Source organism: Entelurus aequoreus, linkage group LG08 (genome assembly GCF_033978785.1).
Source record: "Entelurus aequoreus isolate RoL-2023_Sb linkage group LG08, RoL_Eaeq_v1.1, whole genome shotgun sequence".
Lineage (NCBI taxonomy): Eukaryota > Metazoa > Chordata > Actinopteri > Syngnathiformes > Syngnathidae > Entelurus > Entelurus aequoreus.
The window spans coordinates 20,039,428-20,062,173 of record NC_084738.1 but is presented as its reverse complement, the minus strand read 5'-3'; the positions used below and the strand labels follow the sequence as shown (position 1 = coordinate 20,062,173).

General features: G+C 39.3%; 1 protein-coding gene across 5 annotated transcripts in view; it reads right to left on the bottom strand.

The window, feature by feature from the left end:
- The window catches only part of ntn2 (netrin 2), a 93,020-nt gene that overhangs the window by 65,644 nt on the left and 4,630 nt on the right, over nt 1-22,746 (bottom strand). The window contains exon 3 of one of the 5 annotated variants that reach the window (XM_062055860.1): nt 11,644-11,783. The exons of 3 other annotated variants lie outside the window; for them this stretch is intronic. The gene's annotated coding sequence lies outside the window, so the exon portion shown is untranslated. Of the gene's footprint in view, nt 1-11,643; nt 11,784-18,940; nt 19,087-22,746 lie in introns of those variants that run through there. One more of the 5 variants, XM_062055862.1, reaches the window with a different exon arrangement.

Sequence of the window (22,746 nt, the reverse complement as noted above, 5' to 3'; positions counted from 1 at the left end):
AGTTTCATTTAATTTGGAATTTGCAATATACACTATATATATTGTAAATTATATAAATATGGTCCACGATAGAGCTTTTAATACTATTGTCATATCGTGATAATGCAGGTTGACACATTCTAGCTAAGTCACGGAAATTTGACAGCAACAAGGGAACAACCATGTCAACGTAATCTCGCGTCCTCGCGGGCTAACTAATCCTTGCCTCCATGACAGCAAATAAAGTAAGTTTCTTACAAGTAGGAAGACAAGGAATAGCTAAACATGTTGCACTATACACCGTGGGAGGATAGAAGAAGTCATGCTAACCGCTAAGCTAGAGCTCTTGAACATAAACACGGGTGGGCGCATAGATACAAATATCAACAAACGATACCAAGTATAATGACAGTATATAGTCGGCAGTATATGGTCGGCACTACAGTGATTAGATCACATTTTTTTATTATCAGTCATTTTTGGGTCATTTTTGTTGTTGTTTACAAACTCAGGAAATATGGTCCTGGACACAGGAGGACTTCAAGGGCAAAAATCAAAGGTTTAAATGAGAGCCAATAGTACTTTTTTAGTACATGTTTAAATATTTTGCACTATTGACTTTATTTCAAAATATTTTATATATTTAAAGGGAATAAGGAAATAGTTATTCAATTGAAATTGTTATGTCGCCATCCTGTGTTCTTGTCTAATTATAGTTGTGAACAAAACTGTAATCAGCTAATGATTTTACCTCGGAAAGTAACCAGCTAATAACAGTAAATTAGCAAGTAGATGAATAATAGTTTGGAGAAAATAATACAACCAAACTATTATCTGGTACTATCAATCAATCAAGCAAAATGTCACTGCATGCCAATTAAGGAGCCTTCGTAATGGTTCCATTATAATTCATATGCCACATAATATATTGTAATGTATATCGTTATCACAGGAGGCTGCAATATATATTGCGATATAGTTTTTCGGCCATATTGCCCATACCTAGTTAGAATGTATTCTTCCACGGCGTTGCAACTTTCTGTTTAAGTCCTGTGTTCTGTCATTGATAAACTTTTTGGTTATAAAACAAGTAATTGAGATTGATGCATTATTTACAGAGATGCTAAATAATATGCCAGGAATGTTGACATAAGTTTAAATATCTGCATCAGTACCAACATTTTCTTTGTTCTACTTCTTCCCATGCACCATTACTCTATGCAGTTTAGCAAAATCTGATTCAATATCCCAGCTGCATATGCATTCTTCCGCTTTGTTGTGACTTTTTGTCTGACAAGTAGTGTTATATTACTACAGTAACAAATACATGATAAATAAGTCACCATCTTAGGCACCAACTACTGCATTTTAAGGCAAACTGCTTCAAATAAAGAGCTGCTTAGAGTGTTGGGAAATATTCTATACTGTATAATGTAAGATATAGCATTTGTCTGTGGACTAATGGCAAGGAAAAAACACTTTTGTCCATTAGGACTGCGATAAAATATGATAAGAGAATTAGGCTTTCCATGTCCAAGCTGTACATTGCCACCACTCAGGCCATTTGGCAAGTGGAACACAGTCAATGGTTTTAATCATCCAATGACAGGCCAATTAGCAAAGGTAGATGATAGAGGGCAAGAGGGAAGGGAAATGAGATTAGAAAATAGCGGGGGAGCGGGAAGGACAAGAATGGGAGGATGGCAGGGTGGTCTTGTGGTTTCAGCAGAGACATTCCGGGATTCGTTTTTTCAGCTTCTCCCTGTCACCGGGAGATCATCCCATGTTGAGTTGTCTCTCTTTCAAGCGTGGGCTGCCTCAGTCAGAGTTCACAGATTAGGAAAACAGAAGTCGCTGAGAGGCTTTATTTGGCTTGGGTGTATGGATGGCTGGAGCAGGGGGTTTGGTGGTGGTGGGATGTGAGGATAGGAGTGGGACAGCTGAGCTGCTTTGTATCCCAAGTGGGAGCCTATCACGCTGCTCGGGTAGCTTCTCTGTCTCAGAAGGGGAGCGGAGAGGGGTCTTGCAGTTCTGACTCTCTCAGATGACTGCCAGCAGAGACCCAAGTGGTACCCCTGCTGTCCCCCCAAGCTGCTTTACAGTAATCCCTGGTGGGGTTATTAGTGGCTTTGCACAACTACTCAAGCTTTTTTAATAAGGCTGTCACCTCCAATGTCACTGTCGCTGCTGCAAGATGTATTGGATAAACACTACTGTACAAAAACGTTGGAACCCCATCTGCTTGGTCAGAACTTCAAAACAAACACTACGTTTCCATCCACTAAATTAGTCTGATTTCTCAAATAATTTGTTTTTTTGTATTTTCACACCTACGTGTGAGTGAAGTGCAAGTGTACATGCACTTTCTCTAATGTGACTATTGGTCACACGCCATGTGCCTCTCATACACAGGGGGGCACTTATTTAATTTCATTCAAATGCATTCCTTTTCCGGTTGACCTATGACGTTACACTAGCCATCTGTGGATCCTTACAACTTGATTTAAGTGATGTTTGCTGTAATATCGGCACTGATTACAAATAATACAGTATGTCTCTAATGGCTGTTGATGTTAAATTGCAGACAGTATCAAGAAATTATCTTGGATTGCGCTACACATATGACGCTACTACCAAGAATCGAGGCGGATGCAGGTCCGAAGCAAAGACAGACCGGCGGAAGAGTTTTTTTGAAGGAATTTTCGGACGAAGAATCATGGAAACAAAACTTTTGAATGTCTCAGAATTAGATTATGGTGTTTCCGTGGGCTGTAGGAAGCTTATTTAGAGCTGAACTATTTAAAAAAATAGGACTAATTTAGTGCATGGACACATACTGAATATTTCCCAAAGAAAACACAGTTTGATCTTGGTTTTTGTACTTGCCAAAAATTACGCGTAACCAGACATGGGTAGTAGTAGTGTGCTATATTTACTCAGGTAACATTTTGGATAAATTGCACTTGTCAGAGTAGTTTTAGTGCAACATACATTTGTTTTTTGAGTAATTTTGTGAAGATGAAACACTACTTATACTGTGTTATATTGAGTTTAATTCCCATTGCTACATTGATTTATATCATCTTTATATATATCTATGTAAAATCTATTAATTACTACTGGCAAAGAAACATGCATTCTCTTAGAGAGACTTCTTCCAGAGGGAATTGTCTCATGGCAATCAAACTAAGCCTGGCAGTCACATGACGGCACGCAAACTATGCACTGTTAAAAAGTAACAATGTCAGACGAGGCGATGTTTACCTAACAAACTAGGAAAAATAACATGTATATCATACACTGTAATCTGTCAGTACAAAAGTTCACATTTCCATCCATCCATCCATTTTCTTCCGCTTATCAGAAGTCGGGTCGCGGGGGCAGCTGCCTAAGCAGAGAAGCCCAGACTTCCCTCTCCCCAGCCACTTCGTCCAGCTCCTCCCGGGGAATCCTGAGGCGTTCCCAGGTCAGCCGGGAGACAACGTGTCCTGGGTCTTCCCCGTGGCCTCCTGCCAGTCAGACGTGCCCTAAACACCTCCCTAGGGAGGCATTCGGGTGGCATCCTGACCAGATGCCCGAACCACCTCATCTGGCTCCTCTCAATGTGGAGGAGCAGCGGCTTTACTCTGAGTTCCTCCCGGATGACAGAGCTTGTCACCCTATCTCTAAGGGAGAGACCCGCCACCCGGCGGAGGAAACTCATTTCGGCTGCTTGTACCCGTGATCTTGTCCTTTCGGTCATAACCCAAAGCTCATGACCATAGGTGAGGATGGGAACGTAGATCGACCTGTAAATTGAGAACTTTGCCTTCCGGCTCAGCTCCTTCTTCACCACAACGGATCGATACAGCGTCCGCATTACCGAAGACGCCGCACCAATCCGCCTGTCGATCTCACGATCCACTCTTTCCTCACTCTTGAACAAGACTCCGAGGTACTTGAACTCCTCCACTTGGGGTATGTGTTTGAACATTGTGTTTGTTATGGACAATCCGTGACGAGCACAACAGTCCAATAACAAAGCACCACTTGGGTTCAGATCCGGGCGGCCACCAGATGCTCGCCATCGTGCCCCACCTCTGGGCCCGGCTCCAGAGGGGAGCCCCGGTGACCCGCGTCCGGGTGAGGGTAATGTAGGTCCTCGATTTGTACTTTTCATAAAGGTCTTTGAGCTGCTCTTTGTCTGATCCCTCACCTAGGACCTGTTTGTCTAGGGAGACCCTACCAGGGGGCATAGAAGCCCCCGGACAACATAGCTCCTAGGATCATTGGGACACGCAAACTCCTCTACCACGATAAGGTGGCAGCTCAGAAAGGATTTCACATTTCAGCCTACAATAATTCTACTATTAACTTGAGAAAACACTGTAGTAGGTTGAAGATGTTTTAGTTGTGCATATGCTAAGATTAGCTTTGTTACAACATCAACGAGAAAGTAAAAAGTGCAGCGTTTGTGGTAAATGCAGTAGTAGGGTCTCTCTGTCTCTCTCTCCCACGCACACAAGGACCATAGGTTGTAGTGCAAGGAACATTCAAAAATAGCTACCAAATAAATCACCAGTTACTCCCAAAGGCTCCATTGTAAAATGACTTTTGGTATTTGGAATGCATTAAAAAAAAATCCATCCGTCGTCATGTCTTTCATAAAGATTGTGAATGATATGCACAATTCTAAAGGGGAACTGCAGTTTTTGGAATTTTGCCTATCGTTCACAATCTTTATGTAAGACAAGAACACATATGATTTTCTTTTTTTATGCATTCTAAATTGTAAATAAATGCAATCAAAAGTCTGCTTACAATGAAGCCTATGGGAGTCGCTCTATTCTGCCTATAAAGCACACAAAAAACATCCAAACACCTCCAATAAGGTTTTATATTCATACTGTAAGTATATATGTAATGTAGTAATGGGCACATTTATAATAACATTTAATGTTTACGTAATTTGCTCATTTAAAGCATACGCAGCGCATTAATTTAAAAAACGCATCACGACGTTCACTTTTTTTCAACATATAGTTTGTCTGCGTTAGCGCTTCTAATAACAATGTCACTAAGACTTGGTTAATATTCAAGTCACAAAATGTAAATAGAGTGTTGTTGACTCTTTTTGGATGTTTTTTTATTGTGTTTTAGGGGTGGAATAGAGTACCTCCCATTGGCTGCGCTGTAAGCAGACTTTTATGCACGCTTATTTACGAGTTAGAATGCATGAAAAAAAGACATCAGTTGTCATGTCTTTCATAATAATTGTAAAAGATAAAAGGGGCCCTATTATTCAAAACCAACTTTTCTTACTTGTTGGTACGTGCTGTTGTGGATTTGGCATCTGCATAAGTCCCGAAAATTTTGTGTAGGCACTGTGGAAATATTTATAAAATAATCTTGCCGTTTGGAATTTGCCCATTTTATGACGTTTTTCCCATTGGTGATGTCAGGTTTATCCATATATGGTATAAAACCCAAAGGGTTTTGTGCAAGTCTGCCACTGTAGTCCGACAATGTAGTCAATAAGCTCTTTTTTCGCTATCTTGTTGTGGGGAAGACTGGTTCGTACATCGACATGCATCCTCCGCTGTTGTTGTTTTTATTACAAAGTGGCGTATATTTTTAACTTTATCTGTCAGTATACTCGCTCTTAAAACGCAAAAACTACAACAAAGACGGCAGGGAGAAGACGCAGTCGAAGTGCAGCATCGTAAATAAGATCGCCAACAAAAGGGCGCATTCTGAAGGGTCAGAACGCAACTTGAAAATGGTCTGTAAAACATAATCTGTGCATCATTTTGACCAAAAACACTAATACATGTTATGTAGACCACAAGGAAGTGTTTTAAATGAATACAAATACAATATGACCACTTTAAATTAGGGCTGCAACAACTAATCGATTATAAAAATAGTTGGCGATTAATTTAGTCATTGATTCGTTGGATCTATGCTATGTGCATGCGCTGAGGCAACATTTTTATTTTCTTATTTTTTTTCAACCTTTATTTATAAACTGCAACATTCACTGCAACAAACAGCTGAGAAACAATAATCAAAATAATAGGGGTGTAATGGTACGGGTATTTGTATCGAACCGTTTCGGTACGGGGGTTTCGGTTCGGTGCGGAGGTGTACACACGAACATATTAAGTAGCGTACTGCACGTTGTGTAAACAATACTCAAAATGCCGGACATTTGAGGCATCCAAGAAACTCTGCCCTGACAGCTCCGCAAAAGAGGACATGTCCGGCGAAAAGAGGACGCATGGTCAGTCTATCGTAGCCATGCTAGCAAAAGAGGACATAGGGCTATAGGTCCTGACCATACGTCCTCTTTTCACTGGACACGTCCTCCCCCGCGGGGCCGTCTGGGCGGTGCCCCCCAAACGCCTCAAATGTCCGGCATTTCGAGTTAGGGTTTCGTGTATTTTCAATGTACATTCAGGGTTAAGAAGGTTAAAAACAAAACAAATTGTGAAGGTGCGCAACAGCATTCGTGAGGGAGGGGGAGAGACAGAGAGAGTGAGAGCGTTGTGATAAACGCACATGCGTTGTCAGGCTCTGCTTTTTATCGATAGATTTATGAGATTACATTTTTTATTATCTATAGCAGGGGTGTCAAAATTGTGCATTTTTGTAACATTTGCCTTGTTTTATTTGGCAAGTTGAAAGAACATGGCGCCAGTATGCTGTTTTTTTTCAATAAAATACTGGAAAGGATAGAAATGTAGTTTGTCTCTTTTATTCGATTATTATTGATTAATCGATTAGCAAATTAATCGTTAGTTGCAGCCCTACTTTAAATGTAGTTTTTACTTATTGCAAAACAATGTTCAAACAGTGTTAGATTGGTCAGATCTAGTCTGACTAGATCTGACCAATCTAAGTCTATGAGCACGAACTGATGAAGCCTACTCGGATGAGAGGCGAAACATCTTCCAAGACAAACCAAACAGTCCAGTTCCAATCGATTGAATGCCCTGGGAGACATAATACAATTATAACTTCTAAAGTTGTTATCCAGCTTCGTAGTAATGCATATTCCACATCTTCAATGTTAAGCCAGAAAACAGAAAAAACATCCTGGATAACTTCAACTTAAACCGTGGTAAAGTTTTCTTCAACGGTTGTTTACTTGCAAAGTGCAGGTCCATGTAAAACCTCATATTGGATTTAAATATATACGGTATATAAAATAAGAACAAAACGTTTTTGAATTTTTTGTTTTACTTAACAAAATTTTAAAAAAAGATAAAAAGCAAATGTATTAAATTCTGATTCAACTTATACCAGCATTCAACAGTTGTCGGTATAAAACCTCCATTAACCATGCAGGCAATGTATTAAGTAACATTAAGTGTAAAAATAAGTGAATACCTCTACTTTTAACAGTTTCACTCCAGTGTGCATTTTTGTTCAGGAATAGAGGCTGTGGATCTAGTCTTATATGTAACCCACACAGGGTTAGAGCAAATAAACCTGTCCATATGAGTCAACATGACTGACAGGCCTCAGGTAACAGGGGTCACACGCCCTAATGACGGCTATCTCCACAGCGGTGACGACAATGCTGGTGTTTGTATAAGCCTGTGTGTTGGAGGTGGCTGGGTGGAGCAGTGGGGGTTTGGCGGTGGGGACCCAGGCCAGAAGGGGGTCAACTCTCCCAGCTGAGGGCATCATTAGCAGAGGGATCACTGACAAATTTCCGAAGCCTGCTCATTCTAAGGAGGGGCGTCTGCAGGATTTAATGCACATTCAAAATATGCTCATCCTCACTTTAAATTTCAATGATACATTTAAGATAAAGTACAAAGTTGCATCCCTTTCTCCCCTATTCCTATCTTTGCATCTGATAAAATGAGACACATACCATGTTCTAGCCCAAACTCCAAACAAGATTCTAAAGATCAACACCCTGAACCATACTTCAAGAGGGTGGGGGATTCAAGGTGTATTTCGAGGTCAAGGCAGTTCTCACAGTATCTGCACAACAGTAAGACAAAATTGCTGATTGAACAAGCTACAGTGTATTTTTTCTGTGTCTGGAGGGTTCTGTGAGGTCAGTGTTTTGGTGAGAAAATGGGGAGGAGGACAAAAAAAACATGAGCTGAGGTAACAGTTTGAGGTACTAGGACTTGAGGGGGTTAAAGAGGGTTAATTTGCCAAAACCGAATCAAGCAGCCTTGCGTAACGATGGTGTGATGTCTTGTTTATCTAAAAATTCTTAGAATAAAACCTCTATTTTAACGTCACACAAGACAAAACTTGACTTTCCTTTTTAAAGCAACAATATGTAACATTTTTAAACTACAGAATGTCAATGATACCGTGTTGGCAGGAACTACTTTAGCTTCGCCTCTTACTATAAGCAGTGCATATTCAAAACATTGGTCCACTTTTCAGTTCATTGTAATCTGTCTGTCGTGTCAATATCACAGTAATAATAAGTATAAACAAAGGCTGTCAAAATACAGTTTTCTTTAGATCAGATTAACCTTATCCATCCATTTTGGAATTTGAATTAATCATGATTAATCACAGGAGATACTCGCTTGCTTAAGAAAAGACCCCAATATTTGTACACAAATGCAATTTTATTGTAAGAATATCATCCTGGAACATTTTTAAACATGTTCCTTGAAAAATGTCACGTATTTGCACACAACTTGGTAAAAGTTTCATCTGAAGTCCAGTCAGGGTGTATTTTAGAGTGAAACCAGTTTGAGTCTCTTCACTCATTTTTGTACTGATACATGCATTGATCTGATCACTGACTGTATAGCAGTTATGGTAAAACAACTTGTACGGTCGAAATAAATTGCATAATTAATCTAAGTGTGTACATGGGAAATGCAATATATTTTTGTAATTAATCACATGAGTTAACTTAGTAATTTTGACAGTCCTTGTAGAACAATTAGAATAGAATAGAATAGAAAGTACTATATTGATCCCTGGGGGAAATTCAGCACCACAGTTCGCTCACAATAGACAATAATAATTATAAATAATATAATATAATATACACTGCTCAAAAAAATTAAAGGAACACTTTAAAAACACATCCGATTTCAATGGTGAAAAAAAAAAGTGGGATATCTATACTGATATGGACAGTTTAATGTCTCAGGAACAAAAGGATACCACATTTTTTGATGGAAATAAAAGTTTTCAGCCTACAGAGGGCTCAGTATATAGACACCCCAAAAATCAAAGTGAAAAAATGATGTGGCAGGCTCGTCCATTTTGCCTAAATTCCATTTCTGCAACTCAAAATTATTTTCAATATCTTGTGTGGCCCCCACGTGCTTGTATGCATGCTTGACAACGTCGCGGCATGCTCCTAATGAGACCACGGATGGTGTCTTGTGGGATGTCCTCCCAGATCTGTTTAAGGGCATCAGTGAGCTCCTGTAAAGTCTGAGGAGCAACCTGGCGGCGTCTGATGGAGCGAAACATTATGTCCCAGAAGTGTTCTATCGGGTTTAGATCAGGTGATCGTGAGGGCCATTCAAAGTGTCAATTCCTTCATCCTCCAGATACTGTCTGCACACTTTTGCCACATGAGGCCGGGCATTGTCGTGGACCAGGAGGAACCCAGGACCTACTGCACCATGGGTGCAAGGATTTCATCCCGATACCTAATGGCAGTCAGACTGCCGTTCTCTAGCCTGTAGAGGTCTGTTGGTCCCTCCATGGAAATGCCTCCCCAGACCATCACTGACCCACCACCGAACGGGTCATGCTGAATGATGTTGCAGGCAGCGTAGCGCTCTCCTTGGCTTCTCCAGACCCTTTCACGTCTATCACAGGTGCTCAGGGTAAACCTGCTCTCATCTATGAAAAGCATAGGGCTCCAGTGGCGGACTTGCCAATTCTGGTGTTCTATGGCAAATGCCAATCGAGCTCCACGGTTCTGAGCAGTGATCACAGGGCACACTACAGGACGTCGTGCCCTGAGGCCACCCTCGTGAAGTCTGTTTCTGACTGTTTGGGCAGAGACATTCACATCAGTAGCCTGCTGGAGGTCATTCTGTAGGGCTCGGGCAGTGCTCAACCTGTTCCTCCTTGCACAAAGCAGCAGATATCGGTCCTGCTGCTGGGATGAGGACCGTCTACGGCCCTGTCCAGCTCTCCTAGAGTAACTGCCTGTCTCCTGGAATCTCCTCCATGCTCTGGAGATTGTACTGGGAGACACATCAAATCTTTTTGCAACAGCACGCATGGATGTGCCATCCTGGAGGAGTAGGACAATCTGCGCAACTTCAGGAGGGTTAAGAAATCACCTCATGCTCCCAGTCGTGATAATGACTCTAGCTAAAGCCAACACTTGTGGAAAAACAGTTAAAAAAGATCAAGAGGGAGGAACTTGAAATGGCCTCCACCTGCAAAACCAGTCCTGTTTTGGGGGTCATCTCGTTGTTGCCCCTCTAGTGCACCTGTTGTTAATTCCATCAACACCAATGCAGCTGAAACTGATTAACAACCCCCTCTGCCACGTACCTGACCAAAACCTTATCAGAAAAGTGCAATTGAATTCATGCCGTACCCTGATACAAAACTGTTCCTTTAATTTTTTTGAGCAGTGTATTTTATATATATATATATATATATATATATATATATATATATATATATATATATATATATATATATATATATATATATATATATATATATATATATATATATATATATATAATATATAAATAATATAAATATATTCTACATTTACTCTACATTTAAGTGCAGTCAAGGAACATAGGCATTATACAGTCTGATTATTATACAGGTATAAAAAGGTATGTAGTAAAAGTAACCAATATAGACCTGTATCTATCCTGTATACTAGTATGCTATGGTATTGGTAAGTATAATTGTATGTTGTACCCTGCATAACTGATCAATACAAACCCTTGCTTTGAGCAACATAAAGTTAAAATATGAGTCTGATTAGACTACTATAGTATCGACATTGTTATTGTCGATACCAAGCCCTGTTACTTGATTTAATATGGGTAGGAAAACTTGCGGTATCGCCCAAAAATAGCTTGTTATCAAAAGAACAGTGTATATTCAGCGGCCAGGTATGCAGCAATTGGTGGGCCAGTCAGGCCATCTCTTGCGCTGCTAGACTATACGTGGCAAAGCAAGGGGAGTAACATACTGTATTTGCATTTACTGCTATTGTGATAAAAACACAGAAACAACTGTAGAAGAAGCCCTGTATGCAAAAAAGTGCCACCATTATTACTTAATAGTGCTTTACATTTTCCATTTGGATTGTGTGGGAAATTTGGAGCCGTAAGGCTGAATAATGTTCAAAATAAGTGTTAATGGCTATGGAAAGATGTGACTTGTTTGGTGGGATGGAAGACTTTAAAGAAAGAAGTGGGCAGTCTTTCAAAGACCTTTTGAAAGCATTCAGCCACTATCAATGTTTATTACTATCAATTTTTATTAAGTGCTTGGAATTCTGGGATTCTTGTGTGAATTCCACTTAAACACACATGTAATCACAAGATGGCCTTTGAGCGGTAAATAGCTTTAATATCAGCGTAAAATTCAACTCAAAATGTGTGTGTTTGAATGAAAAATCTAGTTGGTGGGCAGAGGTACAGACCTCACACACACACACACACATACACACAAACACACACACACACACACCTGCATCTGGAGGAAACGTGTGGCCAACACATGCATGCAGGCCAAGCGGGATGCGGGGAGTACTGTACAGGCAGGATGAAGCATGCGCATGTTCGACCCTGGTCCGTCTTCTCTCCGCCAGAGACATCTGAGGTGTCACGCTGACGAACGACAGGTATTTTAACACTTTAACAGGCGCCGCGAAAGGCGAGCGCCCACGCAATATGTCAGGAGAACAGAAATAACAACAAAAGACCACTTTGACTTTACTCTCACCTCTTAAAGTAGAAATGTGCAATTTGTGTAGACTCACACCCCCATTCACTGCAGTAAAACTTCATTTTTCACACATGGAATATACGGTAAATTGGGTGATGCATTCAGAGACAACTATAGGCCATGTTTGATGATTTTTTACTTATAGCACATTTATGACACCATGAACAAAAAATTAAACACATAACTAGCAAATCTGGTCTATTTTAGAGGGATACATCTTGTTTTTACATCCACCATAATTGTATTAATAACTGTGTGCTTGACTGAATCAATTTTCACAAAAATATTCAAAGATCTAAGAATAAAAACCTACTAGGTTTTGGTGCAGATCCATACAAAGGTGCGGACACTGGCTTCTAATTGTGAGATTTAGCATTATTCTAGATTTTTATGTATAATAATGCTTAAATATTCCTGACAACAATTCAGGCAGTCTGTGTGCACTTAAATACGATTCTGATTTTTAAAATAACAACACTTGTTGTGCAGTCTAAATTGTGAAATAGGGCTAGTGCAAGACGGCTAAAAATGTAGCTAATGGGATTCATCTATTCCGTTCCGTTTATAAAGCCCCCTAAAAAAACATCCAAAACTGTCAACACATGCATACTAACCAAGTATTAGCAGCATTGTTATTGTAAGAGCTAATGCCAAGGAACTATTTTTTAGTAACACGCCACCATAATCACATATGTAACGGAACTATTGCAGCTCTTGACATACTGAGCTGCTGCGTTGCCTCTGAATTGGTCAAAGTTTGTGTTAGTTTATAAATTATGTCTTGCATCTGTACAGTAGAAGGTTGTGGCCATAAGGCGAGAAGTTGGTCAACTTTGAAATTAAAAGACCCAAAGATATCGCTAGGAAAACACAAACATGCTAATTTGCTCCCAGCATTTATTCATCTGAGAAGTGAGGATTATGATGAAGTAATTTAAACGGAAGTTTTGAGCTGAAAGACATAAACATCCCATCAGCTGGCATCCCAGTGAGAGCAGACATTGTACAGTAAGTGATTGTTTTATTATGTTTGCAGTTTGTATTTCTTGTTTAGCACTACGGCTGCATGATGCTTAAGAGTTTTACTGGAGCATTATCTTCTTAGCACCTAGCTTCTAAAACTGTAGCGCATCCTCTCTATATTCAGGCTCAAAAAGATAAGGTTCTGGATCATCATTTTCCCCAAACTAGTCTTTGTTGGCACTCATGAAGTCTGCCATGATTAGTAGTAGTAGTAGTAGTAGTAGTAGTAGTAGTAGTAGTACTTGTTGTTAAAAGAAATAGCAAATATTGTGACGCATTCCGTGAAATCAATAATGCCCAAAAAAATGTTGCACACATTCTCCATATTATTTTTTTTGCTTGAAAAGTATTTTTTAGGCTTGAAAATTTATTTTATGTTCCAACGCATTTACTCCCGTACATTACGGGCATTTGTGAACTGTTGAGGGATTTATAGCTGTAATTTTTGTGGGTAAATGAGACACAATGAAAGATCATCATCACACTTCAACATCTCTGTTATGTAATGCTACGTCGGTGATGTGCGGATTGATACTGAAATAACGAAACCGCCGATACCAGATCTTATGCTAAAAATATAGATTCCCAAATCAAACTATCCATACTTTTGATACTTTAGTTATTTGAGATAAATAACACATCCGTCGAGCCAAGTGCGACATTATATGCTCTTTCGAGTTGCAGCATTAAAAAACATCCTCGATAGGACGACTAATCGCTTATTATTAACAGAAACACAGTGTAAAGTAACTAAATTATTGTCTAAATGAAACACAATTGGTGGGGACTCCTTTTTGTTCCGCCTGAGTAAGTACATAATGCAGCGGCACACTGTGCTGTGCTCAGTCATTTAGTTCGTCATTTATTTAAGAACATTGCTGGCATATAAAATAAGTCTCTCAGTATAATTAAACAGCAAGTGTATGTATCCTTTTATCGTAGACTATTTAGAGACACTACATAGAGTTGAATATTAATAAGATAACTCATTCAGTGCAGAATAATGCTATCATTTGTTTTGCCCAGTGATTTTATATCGTTTAAGATGATTCCACAAAAGCATCAACATTTGAAATACACTACTTTTTAAATTTTACCAGACACATTAGGTATATGTGCACAAAGTATTGCTATCGGATCGGAATTGTCAATACCAGCCCGAATTTTACTCTGTATCGGATCGGAAAGAAAATCAGGGGTATCACACATCACTATCGTCGGCATTGCAAATGAAACTCTGTTACTAATTGGCTCCATAAATAAAGGTTATATATATATATAAACACATACATGTACTAGCAAAGTGAGTGTGTTGCTAAATGTTGATTGTTGAAGCCCGGAAGGCCTAGCGCTGTAGACGGGAACGGGAAAGATTGATATATCGTTACACGTTCAAAGTCAATCAAGTCTATTTGTAATCTTAATCACATGTGCCTCAATGGGCTTCACAAACCACAACGGCATACCCCTTTGATTGGGAAAAATTACCATGATTGGCCAGAATGTGCATAATCCGCAGGGATTTGAATTTGCGTGAATTGGCGCAATCGCGACATCGCAAATTCTTGGAAGGATAGAAAAGGGATGGATTTTTAGTTCCTATGTTTGGAGTGTAAATCGAAATATGTTTTAGGTTGAGCAGAAAACACCACGAAATATGTTCCAGAAAAATTAGTCAGAGAGTGAGGGAGGCCTGCAAGCATATTATGTTCTCTGAGGGGAGGCTCACTGTGCCACACTTTGAAAACCACTGATTACTAAGGTTAAATTTGTTCAACTCATGAAACAATAAAAAACACGAGTCAAGAAGGGGAAGGATAGCTACAGGCATTAAAATTAAATAAAAGACTCGGGCAAAGAGTGCGTATTTTCATGACTTTGCCGTGTTGAACTGTTGGAGGAGCCAAAGTAGAAAAACATATTGGAAATGTTGACTTTACTTGTTCACGTGAAGGGAGCCAAGCTATTCAAAGGAGTTGAAAATTATCTGCTTATGTTACAGCCTTCTCTGTCCCAGTGCAACCACCTTTTCTTGTGGGTTCATAAATACCTCACACAGTCACACACACACCCACGCACACATTACAGGAGGACCAAAATCTGCAGATTGGTGCCTTGGATTAGCTTGTACACATCATGCGGCTCGCTCCTGCCTCTACCTTCTCTTGCTGGTGTTATTGATGAACGCACAATGCAATTAAATGATGATGATTAATTAGCAAAGAGCAACGCTGATGGGGTTGATTCATGACACATTCTGAGAGTTTTCTTCTTGCTTGTGGATTGGCTCCAGGGGTTAGTGGTGAGAAGTAGGTCAAGTGGCTGACACTGTTTCAGGGGGCAATAGGGGCATACTTTAAGTCTATTGAAGCAGTTAAGATAAGAAAGCTTGGACGGGACTCTCGCTTTCAGGTGCCGACGGGCTTAATAGTAGAGACTGTGTGAGCTTTGAGGAGGTGAAATTCATTTTGGGAGGTTGATATCACCCTGGGAGAGCTAAAGGTCTCCTATCATGCAGAATAGACATTTTCAACTATGTTATAACAGTTGAGAGCTTCAGGGTTTCTCCCAAATCGCCATATACCTGTGGCGGTGGGGGCGTGGCTAGGGGTGTGGTCAATATGATGTCGTCATATAATTTGTATAATCTGCAATGATGCATATATTTTCGTTAAAAAGGCTAAAAAAATGTTACACATGCATTTAAAAACAAATCTATGTTAATTAGTATTAACATATATATTTTTTATATTGTTTTGCTCTATTTTTTTATTTTTATTTTGCTGCTTATTGTACAATGTACTTTGTTATATGTTTCAAGTTTTGACTTCTCTGATCCTTTTAGTGACTTTTTCTTTAGTATAAATGACTATCAACAAATCTCATATTTTTTTGGTGTTATTGAAAACTTGTGTTAGAGACTCTTTACGTCAGTCGATGTCCGCAACAAACAGCGAGCCTGAAGTCACACTTGCTTCACTTTCTCTCCTTAAAAGAGCACATTGCACATTTTGTATATCACTGTCCACGGGCATATCTCAAATATATTACTCTACTCAGTGGCCTAGTGTATAGAGTGTCCGCCCTGAGATCGGTATGTTGTGAGTTCAAACCCTGGCCGAGTCATACCAAAGACTATAAAAATGGGACCAATTACCTCCCTACTTTGCACTAGGGCTGCAACAACTAATCGATGAAATCGACTAAAATCGATTATTAAAATAGTTGCCGATTAATTTAGTCATCGATTTGTTGGATCTATGCTATGCTCATGCGCAGAGTTTTTTTATTTTATTTATTATTATTATTTTTTTAATAAACCTTTATTTATAAACTGCAACAATTACAAACAGCTGAGAAACAATAATCAAAATAAGTATGGTGCCAGTATGCTGTTTTTTTCCAATAAAATACTGGATAGGATAGAAATGTAGTTTGTCTATTTTATCCGATTATTAATCGATTAATCAAAGTAATAATCGACAGATTAATCGTTTGTCAAATTAATTGTTAGTTGCAGCCCTACTTGGCACTCAGCATCAAGGGTTAGAATTGGGGGTTAAATCCCCAAAAATGATTCCCGGGCGCGGCCACTGCTGCCACCCACTGCTCCCGTCACCTCCCAGGGGGTGGACAAGGGGATGGGTGTGACAATCATTGGTACTTTAACTTAACTTATTAAAGAATGTGCTACCTCTGCTCCAGACAATCGCATGTATATTGCTTACATCGTTACAACATCCCGTTTCAGTAGTGTGTTCAGTGGGACAAGTCTTTTTACGGTGGTCCATTTTTCGGCGCATCACTAGTCAATAGTGCGGAAATAATAGGGTAAATATATCCAGTCATACAATATATTCTTTGAATTTGTTTTCACGGGAAAAAATATATATTTTTAAAGTGTGGCGGCTTTTATTTTGCAGTGGCAGGGCGCCACGATCAATTACATGTAGGGGAAACCCTGAGCTGGTTTATGACTTTCCTTCCTTATGGACATCATACCACCTCAGCTGATGGGCCCGCACCATGTATAGCTATGCCATTTCACAGAGAACAGCTTTGAAAAAAAAAATAAAAATGAAAAAAAATAATAATCAGGTTTCACTACACATCTTAAAAAAATGCCGAGAATTCTTCCAACTATTTGTCAGTCAGCTACAGGTGTGTGAGCTGTAAGCTTTCTTAAGATAACTTAGCATGACGTTGTTGTTAAAATGTGAGTCAACACTGTAGCTTAGACAACGCAAGGTTAGTGTTGCAAACATTTGTGTCCTGCTGTCCCACTATCTCTTTTTTCTTTAAGTACACACCTCAATGTTTCCATTAGAGATGTGCCAATCGAACCGCCTTAAATCAGTATCAGACGATTTTTCTGAAAAAGTATGTGATCACCATAGCCAATTAATGCATTTTTTTTGCCGATCTCAAACACCAATCTTGTACAATTTTTGGTCCCCAGGCTAACAAGATGCTAGCAGCTACAGCTATTATTATACACACTTTTATTATTATTTTTATTTAGCAAATTTTTAGTTTTTATACGAACCCTTTTACCGTATTGCTTTTGCACTATCTTGTTCAGCTCATTCATTGTTTATGTTCTTTGTTTGTTTTTGTTTTGTTTTTTGCTCTATGCCTTTTTAACCTGTAAAGCACTTTGGTTCAATTTAAAAGTTGTTGTAAACGTGCTATATAAATAAAGTTGACTTGACTTGACATGTGTCTCTATACACAATGTGAAGTCGCTCCTTTAAGCTAACAATAATCACCTGCAATACGACAAATAAACTGCAATTCGTTGTGTCTTAAGTAGCGTTATCACTGGAGGACGAGGCAAAACATATTCATGTACACACAGAGGAAGAGAATAAGGAACAAGTTTAAATATTGTATTGATATTGCTAAACTGTCAAAAGCACTCACCATAAATACATTTAAAAAATGTAGCGTTATTACATGTGATTGGTATCAGTTTTGGTATCGGAATCGGCAGCATAAAAGCCTGATCAGAACATCCCCAGTTACCTTTTTGTGACATATGACAAGAGAGTTTGACAAGTTAGAGTGTACATGTAAATGTGGATAAAGTGTACAACAGCGCCACTTGGAGCCACACGTTTTGTCAGAAACAGGTGTGGACAAATACAACTCCTTAGCATTAAAACTGCAGACACACAAAACTGCATGGTCCCTACTAAAAACACTTTTAAACAGTCTAAATTCCAAGGCTACATTTTGGACGACATTGATGGACTGACTATGCAGTCAGTCAATATTGATAGAATAAAGCAACACAGAAAATAACACTTGGGGTCCTTTTTGTAATGCGCAATAGACATTAATTTACTCTGTAATGTACACAACTAAACTCCAGTGTGACTGTCCAAAGAAAGCACATGTATGTTCCCAATCTGTACAAGTCAAGTGTCATCAAAACAAAAAAAGCAGTAGTTTTACGGGTACCATGTTAATGACAATCAATTGTGTCATTAAAGCTACAATAAAGTACATTTTACACTTTTACACTTTATCCATCCATCTATGTGGTATTCCTAAAAGCACACTTTTCGGCTGATTAAACCACCAGCTGCCCTGCACAGGATCAATAATAATACAACCTTGGGTGTCTTACTTTAAATTGTCTTCCTAGAATTTAATTCCGGCAGACACGTGTTCAGGTGGCGAGAGTGTGAGCTGGAAAAATATTAGAAGTGACACACGCATGTTGAAGGAATACTGCAGCCGAGAGGTGCACTGCTTGCTTTGGCATGCACACTTTGGCTCAAGAGTGGCTACTAAAAAGCTTGCGCCTCCTCTGCAGAGAAATACTTTCTTGTGTGTCTTTTAACTAGTGAGAGTGACACCTGTCTGTGGGATGTGAGCGCACGGATCCCACAAAGCTGAGCCTATAATAATAATAAAGTAATGACAGTCATTTGCTTTATTTCTCAGTAATGACAGGTTGAAGTAATCTGCCATTGCACACATGCAAGTATCCAAATGTAATACAACTTACCCTGTAAGGACCCTTATTTGTGACACACCAATTAGGCTTTAAGATGTCCTACGCGTCCTTAAATGTCTCTTTCCCTTAAAAGGCAAGCAACAAAGTCCTCCTCTCTATCTCTCATGCTCGCCTCAACCCAACTGAGATGTGAGCAGTCGTCCATATGTTGTAAAGCGAGAGCAGGGTAGGCAACTCCCTATTCAAATCAAACACACATTTCCCCAACCATGTGTGCAGGAGAGGAGGGGGTGAGAGGTGTGCGTGTGTGTGTGTGTGTGTGTGTGTGTATGTGTGTGTGTGTGTGTGTGTGCGCGCGCACACAGATGAGGGCTGAAAATATTCAAATTACACTACATGTGTTTAGTCCTTGTTTAACTTGATTGCACACTAATTACAGTGTTGCCAAGGAGTCACCATCAAACCAAAACACTCAAATAAAAACGACCAATTGTGTCAATATCCTGTTTTCCCACCACAAACACCAACACTGCTCCCACCATTCTTTCTTTTTTAACACACACACATACCTCCGCATCATTATTGTGCTTCCCTGTGCAGAGGGTTTACATTTTAAAAATAAATGTAAATTATATGGTTGCTGTAGTGTGAGAAGAGCATATAATAATATACATAAATATATGTGGATTGTGATTCAAAATATTATATATTTTATTAAATCTACTGCATTAAGACTGTACACTAACTGTTGTATTTGTGTTTAATTCAAATTAATACCAATACTGTTGTTTAACACTTGTTTGTTTACTTGTTTATTTTTATTTTTTTTTGTCCATGGTCTGAGCTTATGGAATGCTTGTAATGTTTAATGTCTTGTGATTTATGTATTCTTTTGTATCATGACCTGTTGAATGTTTACCATATTAACCTGCCTTAGGACAACGGATTGTTGCTCTTTGTTGATGAATATGCATTGTCCTAACTCAAATAAATACATAAATAAATAAAGAATCTATTATTTCATTTATACTGTAGTTTATATGATTATAATAGGTTCCAAACACTCACAATTATGAACAAAAAAAACTGTAGCATCTACCAAGATTTAAGCCTAGCCTGTACAGGGCATAAACACATAGGTCCACGACCTGAAAATAAAAATTATTTACAAACTTAACTCTAGTCCTCTTCCACCCGCACATACACAATCAGAAATCAACCCGTCGCGTTCACAGACAGTCGGAAATCACAAACCTCCCAACTGCCAGTTTCTACAACATATTTCTTAGAGAATAATCAAAGTTTTACAAGCAAGGAAACAATGTGAAATAAATATGAATTCCATTTACCATTACGTTTAGCTCTATTGAAGACTCTTGTTGGCAAACGCGGCAAGAACAAGACAGTTTCCAAAAAACGGGGCATTTTGTTGAATTTCTTGTGCTCATACAAAAACTGGCTGTATTTGTACTTTTTATTTGTTCACTTTTTGTTTTATTCAATTTATTATGTATTTTATTAAAAAGAGAAAATTAATTATTCAGCATGTTAATTAAATCGGACTAATAACATGTTAAAGTCCCAATGATTGTCACACACACACTAGGTGTGGTGAAATTTGTCCTCTGCATTTGACCCATCCCCTTGTTCACCCCCTGGGAGGTGAGGGGAGCAGTGGGCAGCAGCGGTGCCGTGCCCGGGAATAATTTTTGGTGATTTAACCCCGAATTCCAACCCTTGATGCTGAGTGCCAAGCAGGGAGGTAATGGGTCCCATTTTTATAGTCTTTGGTGTGACTCGGCCGGGGTTTGAACTCACAACCCACCGATCTCAGGGCGGACACTCTAACCACTAGGCCACTGAGTAGGTGCTTATTGTTTTTGGTTTTATTTATTACTTGCATCGTCTGGCGGTGTAACGGCACTATTAATTTGTAGCATCATTTGAAAAGTCACCCGCTAGAGAATAAGGAGTGCTTGAAACTCCGCATGTCAACATCTCCGGCCGGTGCCACACCAAACAAACGCCCAAGCAAGCAGCACTGACCCAATTGAGCCTGGCGTATTCCATTTCCACATCAACACCGTATGAAAAAAATAGTCAACAGAAAAAGATATTGTCCGCAGGAACCTACCACATAGCGAAGGACATACACTATTTGATTTCCTATTGTGCAGCTAATTTTTATTTGACAGTTATTGTCTTGTGTGACATCATGCACAAAAGTGCACTTGATTTGTTTTAAACTATTGTAGTGGCGGTCTGTACAAAAAGTGTACTTTAATTTAGTGTTGTTTTGATGTCATCTTAGTGACATCATGCACAAAAGTGCACTCATAGCTTGTTTTAAAATGTCTCCAACAATCTTGCACTTTCTGTTTTGAAATTACATGAATGTTTGTGCCACTGCTTAATAAATACAGTTTTGGTAAATTGACTTAGTTGTGATTTGAAAGTTTAAAATGAGCATATATTAATACAGTATGAACAAGAATGTTTTAATGTAGACACATAGAATCATCATACTGGTGTGATTATATGCATCAAGTGTTACTTCAAGACTAAGGCAAAATATTGAGATATCAATCAATCAATCAATCAATGTTTATTTATATAGCCCTAAATCACTAGTGTCTCAAAGGGCTGTACAAGCCACAACGACATCCTCGGTGTCGAGTGGGTCTGATATAATATTGTGAAAGTCCAACACATCAGCGAAAGTCCAGTCCATGGTGGGGCCAGCGGGAACCATCCCGAGTGGAGACGGGTCAGCAGCGTAGAGATGTCCCCATCTGATGGACAGGCTAGCGGTCCACCCCGGAGCAGAGTAGAAAAGAAAAGAAAAGAAACGGCAGATCAACTGGTCTAAAAAGGGAGTCTATTTAAAGGCTAGAGTATACAAATGAGTTTTAAGATGAGACTTAAATGCTTCTACTGAGGTAGCATCTCTAACTTTTACCGGGAGGGCATTCCATAGTATTGGAGCCCGAATAGAAAACGCTCTATAGCCCGCAGACTTTTTTTGGGCTCTGGGAATCACTAATAAGCCGGAGTTCTTTGAACGCAGATTTCTTGCCGGGACATATGGTACAATACAATCGTCAAGATAGGCAGGAGCTTGACCGTGTAGTATTTTATATGTAAGTAGTAAAACCTTAAAGTCGCATCTTAGGTGCACAGGAAGCCAGTGCAAGTGAGCCAGTATAGGCGTAATATGATCAAACTTTCTTGTTTTTGTCAAAAGTCTAGCAGCCGCATTTTGTACCATCTGTAATCTTTTAATGCTAGACATAGGGAGGCCCGAAAATAATACGTTACAGTAATCGAGACGAGATGTAACGAACGCATGGATAATGATCTCAGCATCGCTTGTGGACAAAATGGAACGAATTTTAGCGATATTACGGAGATGAAAGAAGGCCGTTTTAGTAACACTCTTAATGTGTGACTCAAACGAGAGAGTTGGGTCGAAGATAATACCCAGATTCTTTACCGAGTCTCCTTGTTTAATTGTTTGGTTGTCAAATGTTAAGGTGGTATTATTAAATAGATGTTGGTGTTGAGCAGGACCGATAATCAGCATTTCCGTTTTCTTAGCGTTGAGTTGCAAAAAGTTAGCGGACATCCATTGTTTAATTTCATTAAGACACGCCTCCAGCTGACTACAATCCGGCGTGTTGGTCAGCTTTAGGGGCATGTAGAGTTGAGTGTCATCAGCATAACAGTGAAAGCTAACACCGTATTTGCGTATAATGTCACCTAGCGGCAGCATGTAAATACTAAAGAGTGCAGGGCCAAGAACTGAACCCTGGGGAACTCCGCATGTTACCTTAACATAGTCCGAGGTCACATTGTTA